An 18984-nucleotide genomic window follows, 5' to 3' on the forward strand; every position below is an offset into this window, starting at 1 on the left:
GAATTGCAAAAAATTAGAAGCCATTGATGCTTCAGCGATCTTGTAATGTACGCAGGACCGATATTAATTAATTCTAAGGTGCACTGGGCGTGTTGTTTGTCCAATATACCTGAGTCCCCATGGGCACTCAATACAATAAATAGAACCCCTGGCTTTGCACTTAGTCATTTTGCGTAGGGTTCATGTTCTTTCTTTGATCCTGAAGGTGTGGTTGAGTATTCCATAAGGTAATCTGGCTGGATATACTTGTCCTCATGGAGCCACTTGTTTTGAATTAACTAATTGATCACTTAAATTCTGACCTCGTTTAAATGCAAACGGCGGTGTAGATAAAGTGGGTAGACTGAGCTGGACCCAGAGGCAAATGCTTCCAAACAATTTTCGGAATTCTGTTGGCATTGGGATTAAATGTTAATGCACCTTAATTGTATCTGTAATGGATCCTTTTTGTTTTGAGTGTCAGCAGGCGTTCTTTCTGGGTATATCTGGCACCAGTGTTTAAACGTTTGATTAGTTTTGCAGCATAGTAACGTCGCCTCAGATGCTTGTATAGAGATCCTGTATGTATGGTGTAATCCTCAAGCATAGTACAGTCCTTCAAATACATAGTTACTGTTCGTATGGCAGATTATCTCTGTGTGTGGGCGAAAACTCCCATAGTGTAGCAAGATATTACAATCTATACGTTTGTGGTAAAGGCTATGCATTAACTTTCCTTTTTTGTGTTGAATACTGATGTTGAGAAAAACAGTTTGCTCACGGGTCATTGATTTGGTAAACTGGATGTGGACATGTCTGGCTATTAAGCCATCTGAAGAACTCTTCCATTAGGTCATCCTTACCTTGCCAAATCAAGAAGATATAGTGTAGCCACAATCTGATGTTCTTGTTATATGGGTTAGCCGGAGAAAAGAGGTACTTCTTTTTGTACCCTGCCATGTATAGAATGGCAAGACTCTGGGTAAATGATGCACCCATAGTGTTACCCTTGATTTGATGTAAGAAAAATCTAATGGAATTGGAAATAATTCTGCTCTAGGGCTAGTGTCATGAGATCAATTATGAAATCTTGTGATGCATATTCAAGGGGGGCTGGCCCAATCAAAATGCCTATAACACATTATGTTGCTTCGGTTTCGGTATATTAGTGTAGAGTCCCTGGAGGTCCAGAGTTCCCTAAATTTCAGTATTTGAAACAAAAGGCATGTTTTCCAGTAGCTTAATCACCTCAGTATTGTCTTTGCTATAGGAATCTGTGAGTTGGCTTAATGGTTGAAGGAAGTGGTCAACATATTTCCTTAGGGGTTCTAAAATAGAACTGCATTCTGAGACACTAGCTCTTCCCGGTGGTCTACTAATGTCTTCATTAGTTTTGGGGAACTTTTGGGGAGAGCATAGAAAGAAGGGATTTGGGGAACAGAAATATTGAGAAAAGAGGAGTACATATGATGGCACAGATGGAGTTAGATGAGATTGAGAAAGAGAAGGAGAGAGCATTCCAGCTGGAGTTGGCCATGCTGAATGGGCTTACTGGTTCCTCTGGAGGGTCTGAGAATGGTTCTGGGTCCTCCTCTCATCCAAGATTTCCTAATGTTTGATGAAAAGAATGGCATTATTGATTGGTTAGTTGCGTTGAGTAATCCTGTGAGGTGCAAGAGGTGACCGAGTCTGACAAGATTGATTGGCTTCTCAGCAGACTGCCCCAGAAGGGCTCCAGTGCTATTATGGAGTTGTCGAATTCTGAGAGAAAAGACTTTGAAAAATTAAAGCGGGCTATGCTGTAAAGGTTCGGGAAGACTGCTGCACAATACATTAAGAGGTTTAGAGACCACAAAAAAAAAAGAAATACCACTTGGGTCCCCTATTTAAATTGTTCTCTGAAGAATTTGAGTGGCTGGATTCCCCCTCCCCACTCCAGTGGAGCAGGAGCTCCCACAACCCTGCAGGAGCAGTGGTCCAGCACAGGGAAGCTACCTGGATATTCTACATCATTTTCGGTAAGCGCACCTCGCTTTGCTTTTCATTTGTAAGCAGCGTTCTTAAAATCTCCAGACACGCTGCCCAGATGCCTGTGCTACCCCTGCACCCTGATGTAGTCATTACGCTGTGTTTTGTGCTACCACCGGCACCGTGTGCTTGATTCCACCATTGCAGCCCACAAGGAGCCTAATACACCTAAAGATGGCCGCCAGCATAACGTCAGAGCCTTCCAGGGCCTAACCTTCCCAGCAGACCCTGCTGAGTCCTGATTGGCAGGTTCCCCCTTACAGGTAGCCTATCCTGAGCCGGTAGGCGAAGCCGGCCCACCAGCACTAAGGCCCAGTGCAACAAGGCCTACCCCTGTCCTGGCCTGTCCTCAGCCTTACTCACCATTCGCCTGGTCACTATGCCCGTCTACACCACGCTCTAATCCCTGGCCTTGGACATACAGTTGCTTCTTCTTGCGAACTCTGACTAACGTCATCATCATCCAGAAAAAGTAAGACGACCGTTGCTATTATCCTCTCTTTCATCTTCAAAAATGCCACTTTGCATTTCGGCCCTATGAGTCTGCCATCTAGCGTAGCTGCACACGGTGCACCATTTGTGTACATTGCCTGCGAATCCATTTTCTTGACTGTCGCGCTAGCCTGTACAACATTCACCCAGACGCTACACTCGCCGCGGTTAGGACGTTTGCATATTGGATAGTCACTGTCATTAGCTGTTGCTACATGCTTCCCGCACATGCGCATACTAATTCTATGCATTTATCAGCAGTGGCCCGATCGTAGTTATGTCTGTTAGTATGACCGTATTTTAATGCCACGGCGATACTTCAGCTGTTGTTCTTTATAAAATGATCACTCCTTTCCTGCCATAAAGTAATGCTCGCATGTGTTATGATGGCGTTCCTCCTCTGAATTGCAATGAACCTCCTGTCAGGCCATGATATACGTTCTTTGCCCGATTAATCCAATGCGCACCGTCTAACCAGTTGCGCCACACGTTTTGATCTATGCCTATTTATACTGTACTGATCTGCTTTTGCCATGTCCACACGCTGTCGCTAACCTCAGGGCACCTGCCTTACACTGCTATACGCATGCTAAACCCTTGGATTCAGCTTTACTGCCCGACTTTCTAATGTATGTGCACATTGCTATAGTCATGCATCCAGCCTTATGATCTGACCCTCGAACCTAGCCAAATACTGCTATATATAGGTATTAAGCATCTCTGTTGGATTCCACAATCTAGATGTTCACTGCCTATACCTGTACTGAGTCTTAGTGTTTGATTTTCCAACATAGCGTCTACGTGCCTGTTGTGCTTACAATGTTTAAGTGGTACCCCTAGAGTGACTTATCTTGCCTCTAGGTATCGTATATTTCCAGTCACAGTAACAACGAGATGATAAATATGCCACTGGACCCTTTGGGTTGTATCCATTGAATCAGCCTTTAACTGCTCCACTGCCTTAAATAATCACATGCACCCCTATATACTGCTGTCACCAGACCATACTGACCAGCATAGAAGTGCCCTGCGCTTTATAACTGCATCTAGCCCATCTGTGTTTTTGCATTGCTTAGTTAAGAAGTGCCCTGCGCTTTCTTACTACATCTAGCCCATCTGTGTTTCTGCATTGTTTAGTCAAGAAGCGCCCTGCGCTTTATAACTGCATCTAGCCCATCTGTGTTTTGGCATTGTTTAGTCAAGAAGTGCCCTGCGCTTTATAACTGCATCTAGCCCATCTGTGTTTTTGCATTGTTTAGTCAAGAAGTGCCCTGCGCTTTATAACTGCATCTAGCTCATCTGTGTTTAGTATTGTGCTAATTTGCAAACGCTTGCTATTCTACCCACACACCAGATGCACACACTGCATCTTACCTACCATACACAATGTTCCTCCCGGGCCTTTACTCTATACTACTGAGAATCATTCTCCACCTTATCAATTCCACATGCCCGCCCAGCCCACCCCTCAACTTGATCAGCCTAGGCACTACATCACCCACGCTCACAGAGCCTAGCACCACTATCATGCTTACCCTACTCTCTCCCCCCTGCCTTACGGACAGGCTGACCAGATTACGATCCAGACTTCCCAAAATACATGAGCCCAGAGCTAGGGACTCCAAAATATCCAAACTCACAAACCGAACCTCCATTAGCACCTGCGATAACCTCACGCTAAAAAAAAAAAAACTCAAACCCCTCAACACCAGTACAACCAACAACAAAGCGCTCGTCACAGCAACCACCAGCATCCCTGCCAAAACCACTACCCCACCTATAAAAGGTGCCCTCATTAACGCTCGCTCCATAATTGCCCACGCCACGGACATCGCTGATCTCATCTTAGCTGAAGATCTAGACTTCTTAGCCATAACAGAGTCCTGGCTCCATGCAGCCGCAGGCCCAGCCCTTTCGCTAGCCATCCCTATTGATTACACCATCATCCGAGCGGACAGAACTGAAGCTAGAGGCGGAGGTTTGGCCATCATTGCCAAGACTCACCTTAACATCAGACTTAACTCTGCTACACACCTCCCATCATGCGAATCACTTACAGCCAAGCTACCCACTGCCAACTCCCAAACAATATCCATTCACCTACTATACAGACCGCCTGGACCCCTGGGATCTTTCGAGGAAGACCTCAGTGCCATCCTTACCGACAACCTAAAAAACTCCTCACAATGCCTCCTCTTAGGAGACTTCAACTTAGGTTACAAAGACCCCAAAGACAACCAAGCCTCCCTCATCAGTAACACCATGTCTGAACTAGGCTTCACACAAAAAGTATCCAGCCCCACCCATAACAAAGGGAGAACCCTTGACTGGATAGCAGACTACAACTGTGCTGTGTCAATCACTAATAACACTCCCCAATCCTGGACTGACCACCATCTCCTTTCCTTCTCACTCGAGGCCTCAAGCCCCAAAACCAACTTGGCACTAGCTGCAGCCATCCCCACGAGAAGCAAAAAAAACATTACAGTGGAAAAATTGATCCCGCTCATTCTTCCTACGCTCAGCCAACTCCAAGACTCTTATCCCTATGACCTCGTAGAAGGCTATAACAACACCATGCGCAGAGCCTTAGACGCCATTGCACCACTAAAACTCAGAAAATGCAAACCTAAAAAGCACCTCAACCAATGGTTCTCCAGCCATCTTAAAACCCTTAGATTGTAAAAGCGCAAACTGGAACAAGTCTGGAGACAATCTCCGACAGACCATAACAAACTACTGCTCAACAAAATAACGGCCAACTATAAAAAAAGAAATCATAGAGGCCAAACAAGATTCCTATAACCAGAGAATCTCACAATCCAATTCCAGCACCAAAGAATTATTTACTATCCTGAAAGAATTGGAAACACCGGTGATAATTCCAGATACTTGCGATAAGAACAAACAATGGTGCACCAGCGTCCAAAATGCACTAAACAACAAAGTCACCGGCCTTCAAACCAAAATTAAAAACAAGAATGACTCCCTCGCCAAACTCACCAACCCCTTCAATGCCCACGCCAGCCCTCCACCCTCACACCACACACCCATCACTGCTCGCTTCAGCTTTTCCAAAGTCTCTACTCCCGAAGTAGAAAAAATCATTCTCGGCCTTAAACCCTCCAACTGCAAAGGCGACCTCTGCCCCCCACAAATCATTAAAGATGCGGCAAGAGACCTCTCGCCATTCATCACCAGGCTCATCAATGCCTCATTCTCCTCAGGAACAGTCCCCAGTAACCTCAGAGTCTTGGGTCCTCCCTCTCCTCAAAAAACCCTCCCTCGACCCGTCCATCCCGACCAACTACAGACCGATTACCACCATCCCATTCCTGCTCAAAATACTAGACAAGACAGCATACCAACAAATCCAAAAATATCTTGAAACTAACCACCTCCTAGGCATAAGACAATCAGGCTTCAGACCCCAACATGGGACTGAAACCGCCCTGATAGACCTGAAAGCCCAAATAGACGCCCTTAGAGACAACGCGAAAACTGCATTACTACTCTTGCTAGACCTCTCCGCTGTGTTTGACCTAGTTGACCATAAAATCCTATGCAATCATTTAGACTCAGCTGCCCACTTCTCCCAAGAAGCCATCAGCTGGATTGAGTCATTCCTCAACAACAGATCTATGCGTGTCTTCTCCTCTGCCGCCGCCGAACCCATCCCCATCACGTGTGGAGTCCCACAGGGCTCTTGCGTCTCCCCCACTCTGTACAACGTGTTCACGAAGCCCCTGTTTGACTATCTAGATGGCCTAGGTATCACCTACACCAACTATGCCGATGATACACAGATCCTCATCCCGTTGACGGGAGATTACAACCAGGATTTGGCCTTGGTGAACAAGGTGTATCTCATCATCCAGGCATGGATGGCTTCGCACAGTCTATGCCTGAATGATGACAAAACTGAACTCATCATCCTTGGTTCCACCTCCAATCTAACCAAACTCGACCACAACTATGCTAACTTCATCATAGATGGGAACCTAATCAAGGTTTTCAAAGAAGTGAAAACTCTAGGAATATACCTCGACTCCTCCCTAACCTTCCACAAACCGGTTAGCTCGATGGCATCCTCCACGGCCTACACATGTAAGCTTATAAGAGCAGCCAAACCCTTCCTTTCCACCCAGAGTTGCATTACACTAGCCAGAGCCCTGGTATTATCCAAACTGGACTATTGTAATGCCCTCTACATATGAGCCAGCAAGCAAATCACCAACAAAATTCAGACGCTTCAAAACAACGCTCTTAGGGCAGCGCTCAACATTCCCAGGAGGGAACACATTTCCAATATCAGGAAATCCCATAACTGGCTCAGCACAACAGACAAAATCCTGCTTAAAGTAGCATCGCTCACCCACAAATGCCTGTACAACGATGCCCCACGCTACCTGGCAGACAGAATACGCAAACACACCCCCAACAGACCCACCAGAACCTCCAATGCCAACCTGCTCACTGTCCCCAGGTTCAAACGCACCAAAATGGGCGGCAACAGCTTCCAGGTGAAAGCACCTCAACACTGGAACTCCTTACCGCCATCCCTCAGAACACCACAACCTTACTCACATTTTAGACGCAACTACATTCATTGGATAAAGAACACGAACCATTAACACCTCTAACACCACACGGCTGCTTTCCGCTTTGTATGCTTATATGTAAATTTGTAAAATATATGTAATATATGTAACTCTTTAAATATATGTACTGCATTATCTCCTTCCTGCCAAACTGTATTCATGTCCTCATTGTCTCACTATAATTATGTAATGCAATGTATAAGCAACCTGTAACCAAGCTTTGAATAACCATGCTGCTCATGCGCCCTCATACCCTCGGGTCTGGTGCGCAATACAAATCAATAAACTAAACTAAACTAAACTAAACTAAACTGAAGGTCATAAAGTAACCACTTAGGAAGGCATGATAAATCTTGGTGTGCTAGAGCATAATTTGTGTTTTATTCCCCTGAACTCAAACAGCATTTGGCAGATTCTAAGTAGTTGGATACAAGGAAGCTGGTGATTGCTGCAGATCATTGGGTGAGGAGGGGAAAAACAAGAAAGAGGTTGGCATCCCGTAAGGCCTACAAAACATTCATATGGGGAATAAGTCACATGGAGATCATGTTAAGGGTATTGCGACTTATTACCCAAAGTAAAAACGTGAACACAGTAAACCTCCCTACATACAAAGGTCTTCAGGATCTTGTGTTACCTGTGGAGCAAGTGACCATGTGCAGGGGGGCCCCAGGTATAAGGGTTAGACTTTGGGGTTCCATTCTGTGAATCTAGCATTGCCTTATGAAGAGGGGTATATAATCACAGGAGCATCCTTATCTTCTGATTCCTTCCTCGGTGGCGTTGGATAAGAAGTTACATTAGTATCCTGGGAACCAAAAGTTGCTGAAGCTTAGGTTTCCATCTTTGAACATTCCAAATCTTATTTTAAGGATAGTGTATTGGTAGATGGTTTAGACACCTCTGTTATCAGAGACACTGCGGCCTGCATCTCTGTAGTGTATTCCACATGGGTAAACCAAGAGACTCTGACCAGAGCTCCTCTGAGGCCGACACAGATGGCCGATGACCTTCATCTAAGATTCCCAGTAATGCATGTCACCATAGCAGAAAATTGAGAAGGGGCTAGGATTCTTGTAAATGTTCATTGGCAGGTGCCAGGTAGAGTTCTGCTGGGAAATGATGTAAAGGTCTTAGTACTTATGGGTGATACAGTAGAAAGGCCCTGTACAAGGTCTTAGACAAAGAAGGCTACTTTAGCCAAGAATAAGGGGAAGCCTAAACCCAAGGGGAAACCCAAGGTCAAGGAGCCAAAGGTTTCTAAAAAAGGGAAAGATGAGTTCCTCCTAAAATAACCACAGCTGAGGTAGAGGTATCTGGACAAACCTTTGAACCTGACGAGGAAGAAGAGGTGTCTGAATCATCCAATTCCCATGATCCCCAGAGCTGCAAAGGTACGAATTTGGTCCACGTCGGAGAGATTGTCAATCTCTGGTTGGCTTTAGAACACGGGTCTGTTTTCTGTTGGTGAGTGAATCCCCTGGGAAACGTAGGATATACTGGGAAGGTGGTTTACTGTATAGAGAACCCATAGAGTTCACAGGACGTGCTCATAGGAGGTTGGTGGTTCCTCAGTATGGAAGACCCTTCCTCCTGTAGTTGGCACATGAAGTCCCCCTTGCAGGCCATCTTGGAATCAACAGGACTAATGAGAGGTTAGCCATGCATTTCTAGTTGTCTAAGATGAGGGTCCGGATAGAAGGTCCGTGTAGGAGTTGCACAACTTGTCAGTTGTCTGGCAAGAGTGGAACAAAGATCCAAGCTCCACTGTTACCACTCCCTGTGGTGTGTGTGCCATTTGAGAGGATAGGGATTAACATTGTTGGCCCCTTGTTCCTCCAAAAGTCTCTGGCAGCAGGTTTATCCTGGTGGTGGTTGATCATGCCACCAGATATCCTGAAGCCATACCACTGCCAAGTCAGTTGCTAAAGCATTGTTAGGGATCTTTACTAGGGTTACCTTCCTTCAGGCCATGTGGCGTCACATACATTTTCATCCGTCTAACATCCACAAACCAGTGGTCTTGTAGAGGGATTCAATAGTACTCTCAAAAGCATGTTTGGAGCTCTTGAGAAGTCCCAGAAAAGGAAGTGTAATCTTCTGCTACCATGCTTACTATTTGCCTGCAGAGAGGTGCCTCAAGAGAGAGGTTGCATTTAGCCCCTTTAAGCTTCTTTTGTGACCCTATCGGGTCCCGTAGTCGTAGTGAAAGAAGGGTGGCAGGCCCCCACTTCTTTTCTTAACCTTGAATGTGGTGGACTATGTGCTAGGACTCAGGAAGAGTATGGCCCTTCTTAAAGCTTAGGCCAGTGACTAGCTGAAGGCTGGCCTCGGGCTGGTGAGACACTTCTATGTTATGTTATTGAGATTTATACCTCACATCACTGCCATTTTCATGGTCTGAGGTGCTGATGGGGCTCTGAAAAGGAAGGAAGGAGGGTTGGGGAAGGATTAGTTAGTGGGAGGGAGAGGGATAGCGCAAGAAAGCTTTTGCTGTGGCTGTTGGTAGCTTCAGTTTGGAAAAACAGGTCACTGTGGTTTAGGTTTGCTTTCACATGGTATGGGTTTGGTGTTGCTTTGGTGTGTAGGTCTGTATGCAAATGCTTTGTGTGTCTGTGGCGTTAGTGTGTTAGGGCAGAGAGACCAGAAGGCTTCTCTTGCTCATTTACACGAGGCCAAAGAATTCTGATCAAGAACCATATAAGGCTCACAGCTTTAAAGGATAAATGAGCAGACCCTTACCAGATAGTTGGAGAACCTGGTGATGTTTACAATTTGGTGGACTTTGGAAGGCCTAACCAATCTCCCAAAGTGTTGAAATGAGAGCTCTGCTTCTAGCTTCAAATAGTGTGGAACGGGAATCTGAACCTCTCTCTGATTAGTTCCAAGGCAGTACTTCAGATTGCTCCATTGAGGGTGTCAAGTTATCCCCTGAACTGATGCTAAATCAGCAAGCTGAGGTGTACATTTAGCTTAGGAAATTTGCCCCCTTGCTTTCACTTACTCCAGCTTGAGTAATGAATATTCCTCTTTCCAAAGATTAGCTAACTGTGTCCTGAATGGGTTAGATGGTTTCTGCGTGGCATATCTGGATGCGGTTTTCATCCCTACTTGGGAAGAAGACGTGGAACCCCTTGGGATTGTGTTGCAGGATCTTCAGCTGGCCCACTTGACCATAAAGGCTACCAAATGCCCGATTGGCCAAGATTCAGTGACCTCCCTTGGGCAAGAATCATCCTTTCCTCAGTAAAGTACAGGTTGTACAGGACTGAGGAAACCCCATAATCCAAACCCTGGTGAGAGCTTTTCTTTGCCTCACTTTTTATTACAGGAATTTCATGGCAGACTATGAAACCATAGCTGCCACTTTGACTGCACCTACCAGTGAAACAAAACCAAAAAAGTTTACTTGGTCAGTGAATTGTGAGAAGGCCTTTCAGAGCTTAAAGGATTCCCTTTGGCAGTCTCCTTTTCTCAGGGCACCTGACTACCTGAGACTCTTTATTCTTAAGATTGATGCCTCTGACACTTAAATAGTAGCAGTCCTCCACTCTCTGCCTTGTGTTCCACCGGGAACACCCTTGCAACCTCCAAACTCCTTGCCCGCCGCCATTGGCCACACATAACACATACATACACACCCACACACATAAATCTCACTCCCCCACCCCAATATCACTCTCCTTACCACACCGTCGACTGCCAGTTCCTGGTATGTTTTCTGTATGTGCAGTAAGCAAATGCATTGCTCGCTGAAAGGGCTCTGTTCGGTGAAGGCGGCCTGTCGGGGAAATGTTTACGATGAAAGTGGCATAAAGGCATAATTGCTGCTGTACCAGTTATGAGCCAGTTAAATACTTCACATGTATATGTTGAGACAAATCCTAGACAAGACTGGAAATCTCCATTCAAGTAAAGGCCTTAGTGTAAATAATTGCTGCCCTACCACCTGTTGCAAAGCCAAGAGGGATCAACAACTGGTAAACCAAAGATATATATTTCATACATAATTTAGTGGACACATTTGCAAGCTTGGGCAAAATGGGTAACAAAATACAACTGGGGCAGGCTGCAAATTCCCCAAAGTATCCTCTATGGAATTGTTAGTCGAGCTTCACATTGCTTGAGGTGTGTGCCAGATCTTTCTCCACTTGGGTCCTAGCTCTGATCCCCGATTTGCCAACTTAGTCTACCTCCTCAAAGTTTGCAATGGTCGTGTCCATAAGAGGGCCTCCCCGTCTTCTCCTACCTCAACCACCCCGTTCCTTTATATTTTCTTTTCTTCTTCCTTTGCCCTATCTTTAGCCACTCGTTTAACTGTCTTCCTGATGCCCTCTCATGCATCCCTTTACTTTTACTGTAATGGTTCCGTTCCACCTCCTTCCTTGTTCCTCTTTTTCTTCCTCCTGATACTCCACCCTGCGGGTCTCTCCTTGTTCCAACTCCGGATTTCTATCACCTTCCTCCTCATGATTCATTGCCACCTCCTCTCTGGTGTTCTTTCTACTTCCCTCTTTGGAACTCCTGTACACCTTGCTAGGGCAGAATGCAATTTTTGGAGGTTCTGCTTACCTTTTTTAGCATCTTCTAAACTTTTTTTTCTTTTTACCCCCTCTTATTTTCTGGCTCTTTGACCTTTTTTGTGATTGAAGGGGCATCTACTGAAGTCCCCCTACCACTACAACCCTTTTTTTGGATATATACAGTCTTTCTTAGCCTGTTAGACTTGTAGATCAGGTGTGCTTTTTAAGCACCCCATTTGTGCCCAGGGGTTATACTATCACACTACACTGGTTTTGGGGACAGTTTTAGAACTTTGAACTGATCCAGACCAGTTCCTGGCCCTGGGCTGGCCATCACACTTCTTGTGGGGGTGGTCCTGAGAATTTGGCGGATTTGGGGGCAATCTGATTGGCTGGCGGGCAAAACCTTATTTTAAAAAACCTTTGTCCGATTGGTGGGCTGGCTTATGCCAGCCTCTGTGTTGCTGGGGGATTTTTGTTGTTTTGGGCCATTGCTACATTTGTAGGAGCTGCTCTGGCCATACTGGCTTAGCTCCAGTTAATATTTTCAGCTGATGAATGCTCTTCATGGGTCTTTGGAATCCTCCTTTCAGCCTGATCCCACAGCCTGCTTATTTCATTTTTCCCATCCTCCTGAACTTACATCCATCATTGCTTCCACATCTGGTTGGTTGCTCCCACTCTAAGGAAGGTTGCTTGTTATTTGTGACCATCGGGGTTGCCGTTGGCCGGCGGCTTAAGTCCCTGAAGTCCCAGATCCATTAAATGGCTTTACAAAAGAAGAACTGTAGCCTCTGGGTTATTTCTCTTACTCGTGCCACCTTTACTGGAACTATGACCATGAGTACTTATCGCTGTCTCATGGGTTGGTAGGTTATTCTTGATCCCTCAGGGTCGGGGGTCCCAAGGGTTTGTGGCAGAAGATTTCAGCAGGTGTGCTTCAACTATGTTTCGCCGTTGGCTTACATTGGGGCTGAATCCTACTTGGCTGCATCTCCTCGCTGGGCTGCTGGGTTTTGAACCTGGCCCTGGATCTCTTCAAGGGGGTATCTTCTCTGGTTTCTCCTGGGGTGGGTTACCACCATCTCTGCACCTGTGGCGGTAAATCGAGGACTTATCTTGATTTTCACCACAATCGTAGAACTGCCTACTGACTTTCTCCTTTAGTTTCTATGGAACTTTTAAGAGCTTACTTGAAGTTCTCCTGAAAGTGACTTTGTAAGAATGCAAAATAAGGTCTGGGAGTCCCTCTACCGGCACAAACACAGCCCATTGACCTGTTCTTGGGCGGATGGCCCCCGGGAGAGGCTCAACCATGCTTAAGCTCACTGCGCTTTTCATAGAAGAGAAATTTCAATATGCATATCAGTCTTTGTCCCACCCAAAGGCAGCCCAGCACCGAAATGCTAGGCAAATCTCTTCTGAACAAGAGTACCAACAGCAACCCCAGACACGTGTTTCGGGCTAGTTGGGCCTCATCAGGGAGGTGGAGCTCTGCCTCTCTGAGCACAGTGAGCAAGGGGTCCACGTCTGGATTACCCTGGTAACTTAGGGTGAAAACCCAAAGTACCTCAAAATATGCAAAAGAAGGTCTGGGAGTCCCTCTACCGGGACAAACACAGCTGTTGCTGTTGGTACTCTTGTTCAGAGGAGAATTGCCTAGCATTTTGGTGCTGGACTGCCCCTGGGCAGGACAAAGGCTGATATGCAGGGATATTTCTCTTCTGTGAAAGGGACAGTGAGCTAAAGACTTGGTTGAGACTCTCCCGGGGGCCATCCACCCAAGAACAGGTCAATGGGCTGTGTTCGTGCCGGTAGAGAGACTCCCAGAACCCCCCTTGTTTTGCATTTTAAGTAGCTTTGTGTTATGTGCAATTTGGGCTACAGATCTTGACTGTGTAAATGCAATGTTTTACTGTGTCTGTATGGTGAGGAAGAAGCATCAAGTGCGGTGGGGTGAGACAAGGGAACCTAGACACAGTAAAACCTTCCATTTCCACAGACATTATCAGTACCCAAGATGCAACACAAACAATGAGTACAGTATTTCTTCCCCCGTAGCAAATAGTAGCATGATTGATGTAAATACATACTATACAGCAATCTATATACTTAGAGGTATAACAGCAGAAGTTAGCACCTACACCCAGAGGGCACCAAAGGGCAGAAATACATTTAGGCTAACAGTACCAACACATTACACTTCTAGGAAAAAGATATACAGTAAAGCCTAACAGTGACACAATGTCATTCAGTATTTTACACTGAGACAAGTGGAATTTGTCCAGTCTTTGGACCTAAAACTCCAGGTACGCAGGGGCACAGTAAGAATCAATTTCAAGGTAAGTCACCTGCAGCAGTGACCTTTGCACTAACGGGTCAACATTGATAAATCTCATATCTGCCATTGCTGAGCCTCTGCACAGCTGCTTGCATTTCTTTAGTTGGGTCCATCTAACCTCTGTGGGGCATACATGTCCACTAATTTGGGGTCCGGTCTACTGCAGAGCTTGCCCATCCACTTCTCAACTGCAACCGTCCATGGTAGTGCTCCAAGTGCCCCACTCTGCAGGCTCTTCACTGGAGCATCTCTGGCTGCATTTTCTCATTGTAATCTTTTTTTGGGGTTTCTTTAACTCACCTGTGAAGGTTTAATTCGGTTGTTTGTGGCTTTAGGGCTCACTTGCTGATCTAACCCATAGAGAACCGAACAGCAACTTTCTCTGTTGTTGATATCCTTACTCATCCGGGTTTGGAGAAAGTCTTTCTCGAACTGGACAGCTTCTGGTGACTCCTTTGATCCCACTTGGAGTCCTCTTGAGCTTTCAACTGCCTTCAGGGCCCCGTGTGTGAACCCTTTACTTACCTCCATCGGTTATCATTGGTTTATTGGTTGCTATGAGCCCACAGACTTAACATTGTGATTTGGGCTGGAATGCTGGTGCCTGCATGCCTTCGAAAAACTCCTGTTGAGACTTCTTTGTGTGTTTTATCTATATTCTACAAAGTCATTTTAATTGTGTACTTAACTGTACATTTTGTAGTTAAATTCCATTGCGCAAACTTCAATATATAAAGAATATATTTTTACAGATATATTTTGTGGACAGTCCCTTATTGGTTTATAACAAAAACTGTGTACTGTATCTTTAAACCAGTGCATACCTTTTGGAGAATAGCATTGACTGCTCTGGCCGTACTACCAGTTGGAGATTCAGGGTACACAAAGATGCACACCTTGTAGAATAAGAGGAATACTATAGCAGAGGCTTAGAAATAGACCCTAAGAAGAATCGCCCTAACAATAATGTTTCAAGAAGATGCTAGATTGAGGACCAGCCAAGCCAGTTCCCTCAGAAGAATAGATGTAGACTGCTACTCCCACTTCATCATGTTAGGTAAGATAGGTCTGCTTATGATCCTGTACCTGCATCTGTTTAAACATTTGCTTTTGATCAAGTCCCTAAAACTGTGACATTGTGACACATTTTCTCACCTCTGCAAGAATAGTGGTAGCTATGTGCCATCAACTTGAGGATCTTTAACATCACAATGAAGGCCATCTCACCCCAACCCCAAATCATTAGAGCCATCTAATAGAATGCCAACTCACCTGAAGCCACGTTGTTTTCATTTTGTTTTTTTACATTGAATTCCGTTTGTGCATTTTCAATGAGAAGGCCCTGGATTTCATTAACATAGGTTTATTTAAATGGATGGGCTGAAATGGGTGAACCCAATAGTGCCATACATCCATACACCCATCCTCAGTCCTCACCTAAAGTCCCAATCCTTGTCAGTGACATCTGAGCCATTAGCAGTTAAAAACTCATATATTTGGTCTGAATTCAGCCTTTGTTCTCACCAACCTCATGACTCAGATGAAAGATAAAACATAATTATCCCTTCTTGGAGAATTGGCTGATCCTTTAAATGTATTCTCCACATGAATCAGAGCTTTGCAACTCTGCCGAGTCATGCTTGGTTCTGTTGTGGGTCTGTGCTAGGGATATGTTCACACCGACTCTAAATAGTGTGTGCATTCTATTTCCTTCTGGGGTTGGGAAGGGTCTGACTCTTTCTAAGAGTCATGTTGGATCTGCAATGGAGACATTTATTCTCTTCCTCTCTTCTTCTAGATAGTGTCAAAGTCCTTGAGATCTCTAGGCTGTCAGGGTATTCTGTTGACACCCCAGTGGCCGAAATTAATCTGGTTTTCAGACTTGTTGGGCCTATTAGTAATGCATTGCTACCCTTCTCCCGTTACCAGCTAAGGTGCCCCCCCTGTGTCTTATTGGCAGGACCTGGTCCTTTAGCTCTGCCATCAATTTCTGAATTTGTCCTCCATGCTCCTGAGTAACTAGTCTGTGGCCATTTGGAACCTTCCACAAGAAATGTGGAGATTAGCCAGGTGGATAGGAAGAAGTGACTCAGATTCTATAATTTGGTATTATTCAAAAAGATGGATCCCAGGAAAGCATCTGTTTATGATGTCCTGTCCTTCATTTTCCACCTGCCAACTCTGGCATCGAAATGGAATCATGCATGTTATTTTTGGAAGTTTTTGGCATCTAAGACAGTTCTTAAAAATGTTTTTTTTAAACAAAATCATATGGTTAGTTGTCAATTTGATGGGCTTGTCCACCCGCTTCCTCCTCTTAGGAAGTCCCATCCAGTTCGGACTTGAATTGATTGCCTGCTTTTTCTCGTAAGTTATTTGAGGCCACTGACAAATGTACGCTCCAATATAAGACTTTATTTTTCATATCTGTTGAGTTAACTCAGAAGATTAGTGAATTACATGCTCCTGCCTTCTATGAGCCTTACACTAGTTTTCTCAAGGATAAGGTTGCGCTGAGATTACAGCTTTCCTTTTTACATATGGAGTTTTGTGGTTTCCAAGTTAACTCAGTATTTATCTGCCTTCTTCCAAAATCCCTCTTCAGAGGCAAGAATATCTCTGCATAACATAGATTTATTTTATGTTACTTAAGTGGGTTTTGCAAGGCCATAGGGATAGCCAATTCATAGTGCATGTGGGATGGGTAAGGGGAAATCCAGTCTTTCACAGGGAGCATTCAGTTCAGTTAAGTGCATGTGGAGGGTGCAAAGGAGAAGATATTTTTACAAAAGGAACAGGTGCACAATACATTGAGAAAATTAACAGGATTGGGACCAAAGGTTTTCTGAGGAAAGCGACATCATTCTATTGCAGACATTCATACGGTTTGCCCAAGGGTAAAACATGATCAAGAAACTATACCGAGGATTTCCTGAGCAGGAGCGGAGGCTTCAGTTTGTTGTGGAAGTGGAGCTGATTCTCCACAGTCCTTATTGCATCTGGTAGACCATTTCGGAGGGTAGATCCTGCTTCTCCCAGCACTCCGCCTCTTAGTTCCTTTTTCATAAAGATAGCAGAAACCAAGGCTTTAGAACCTGATGAGATGAGGTGCGTATTCCTTTTCGGTCTGAGATTGTGTGGTCCAAGGTTCCAGTAGGCTTTGTGGATAATTATGAAGGACATTTTAACACAGCCCTCAAGTGAAGGATGTGCAACCATCTAACCAAATGGTTCAGTAGGAATAAGCCAGCCCCCTCTAAAATGGTAGCCATGACAGAGCAGCTGGTCTTAACTCGAGGAAGGAAGGAAGACTGTTAGTAAAGTTCATTTAGTCCACACAACCAAAGAAAACACCCAATACTGCTATACTGAAAAATATACACTTTTAAAAAAAACATTCATTTATTCAAGTTTTCAGTGTTCCTAAAAACCAAAGTATAGTATTTTCGGTTACAGATATCACCATAGAGTCGACTAAAGGGTACATCAAACCATCTCCCAGCCAAAGGTCCCTTCCCCCATGAATCGAACGCCCTATTGTCAGCCCCCATCCCTTCTCTCCCCACTACTACCCTGAGTCTTCCAATACACACTATTGTATCATTCTCCCCATTTCGGGGGCTCAAATCGTTGGTGGTGTGTAGATCATTTACCATCTGGCCCCAATCTACCAGCACCCCTTCTTCCGATTCGGAGTCCCTGGTTCTTTTTAAAATGTCCAACTCTGCCATCCCCCACCGGCGAATGTCATCCATCTAGTGCACCAAGGACAGACCCTGCAGTTTCTTCCAGGCGATAGCCACCCGCCTTTGCTAGCATCAGCATAAACTGTAACAGACGGCACCTAGTTTTATATTTACCCCACCCCTGGGATTATACCCCAAAAACATAATCTCGAGACACATTCGAAGCTTGAGTGCAGCAATGCGTTGATCCTTGAAATCACTGCCTGCCAATAGCGTGTAACCACAGAACATTCCCATAGCATGTGCCAGGTCCCAAGCCCGCATCTGGGACAATCCTGGCTCAAGGTGTTGTTCATAGCATGCAGTTTTGCTTGGGGTCACATAAACCCTGTGCAGAATATTAAATTGCACAAGTTGGAACCTTGCATTACTTGACACTTTTCTGACTTGTTCCCACACTTAAGACCATTCCGACCCGAAATCTTGGAATCCATATCCCTTTCCCACTTGGCTTTAACCTACTAGCTTCTGCTGGGGGAATTTGCCTCGTATCGCCTGATAAATTCGGGAGACCCTGCCCCCAGCGTGTAAATAGCACCTGTGTTAGGCAAGATTGTATGCAGTACCCTGTGGCAGACTGCACCAACCTTGTCCTCTTGGCAATAGTTAACCCAACCTTTGGTATAAGCATGCACTACACAAGTTGGTAGAGTGACTGAGAAGCCAGGCGTATCTCAAGAGGGGTCAATGTGAGCTGTACGGTTATCACACAGAGATTCACAGTGACAAGTGTCCAAATAAACACTTTCAAGGTTTCTTGATTAAACAATTATTAATTTATTTAAATAGCCAGTTGAATAAGCCTTCTTTAGAAGGGAGCGATATAAAGGTAACACAAAAATATACTTAAAGGTTCACAGTCTTAGTTTCTCTAAATCGGCAAATACCCATTTGGGATGGCACGCAGATTCTTCCTACACCCTGGGGTGACTTAAATATCTAGGACACTGTGGACATTAATATATCACTGGTACATTTAGAGCAATACTGAGGTTAGTGTCAAAAGAAGAAGTTGAGGGGACAAGACAATGGTTAACAAATATTCTTAAGCAGGTAAATACCTTTTAGAACCCTCAAATGCAAAGTAAGTTAACCCTTTCCTGGGGGGAAAAGCAAAGAACAAAGTCAGAGGTAAGAAGAGTATTTTAGGGAGCCAGGACAGCCAATGCTAGTTGAGCAAAAGTGTAAGTGAGCTGAAGCACTTCTTGCAGGTAAGTAAAGAAAGTCTTGTAGAAGTTTTAGAAGTTTTTGTAGATAAATGAAATCACTGTAGG

The 18984-nt window shown here is 44.9% G+C and overlaps 1 protein-coding gene across 2 annotated transcripts in view; it reads left to right on the plus strand.

The window, feature by feature from the left end:
* Window positions 1-18984, plus strand: part of AP2A1 (adaptor related protein complex 2 subunit alpha 1) — an 891085-nt gene that overhangs the window by 765875 nt on the left and 106226 nt on the right. The gene's annotated exons all lie outside the window — the stretch shown is intronic.

The sequence above is a fragment of the Ambystoma mexicanum genome, chromosome 1p (genome assembly GCF_040938575.1).
Source record: "Ambystoma mexicanum isolate Mex_15411 chromosome 1p, UKY_AmexF1_1, whole genome shotgun sequence".
NCBI lineage: Eukaryota > Metazoa > Chordata > Amphibia > Caudata > Ambystomatidae > Ambystoma > Ambystoma mexicanum.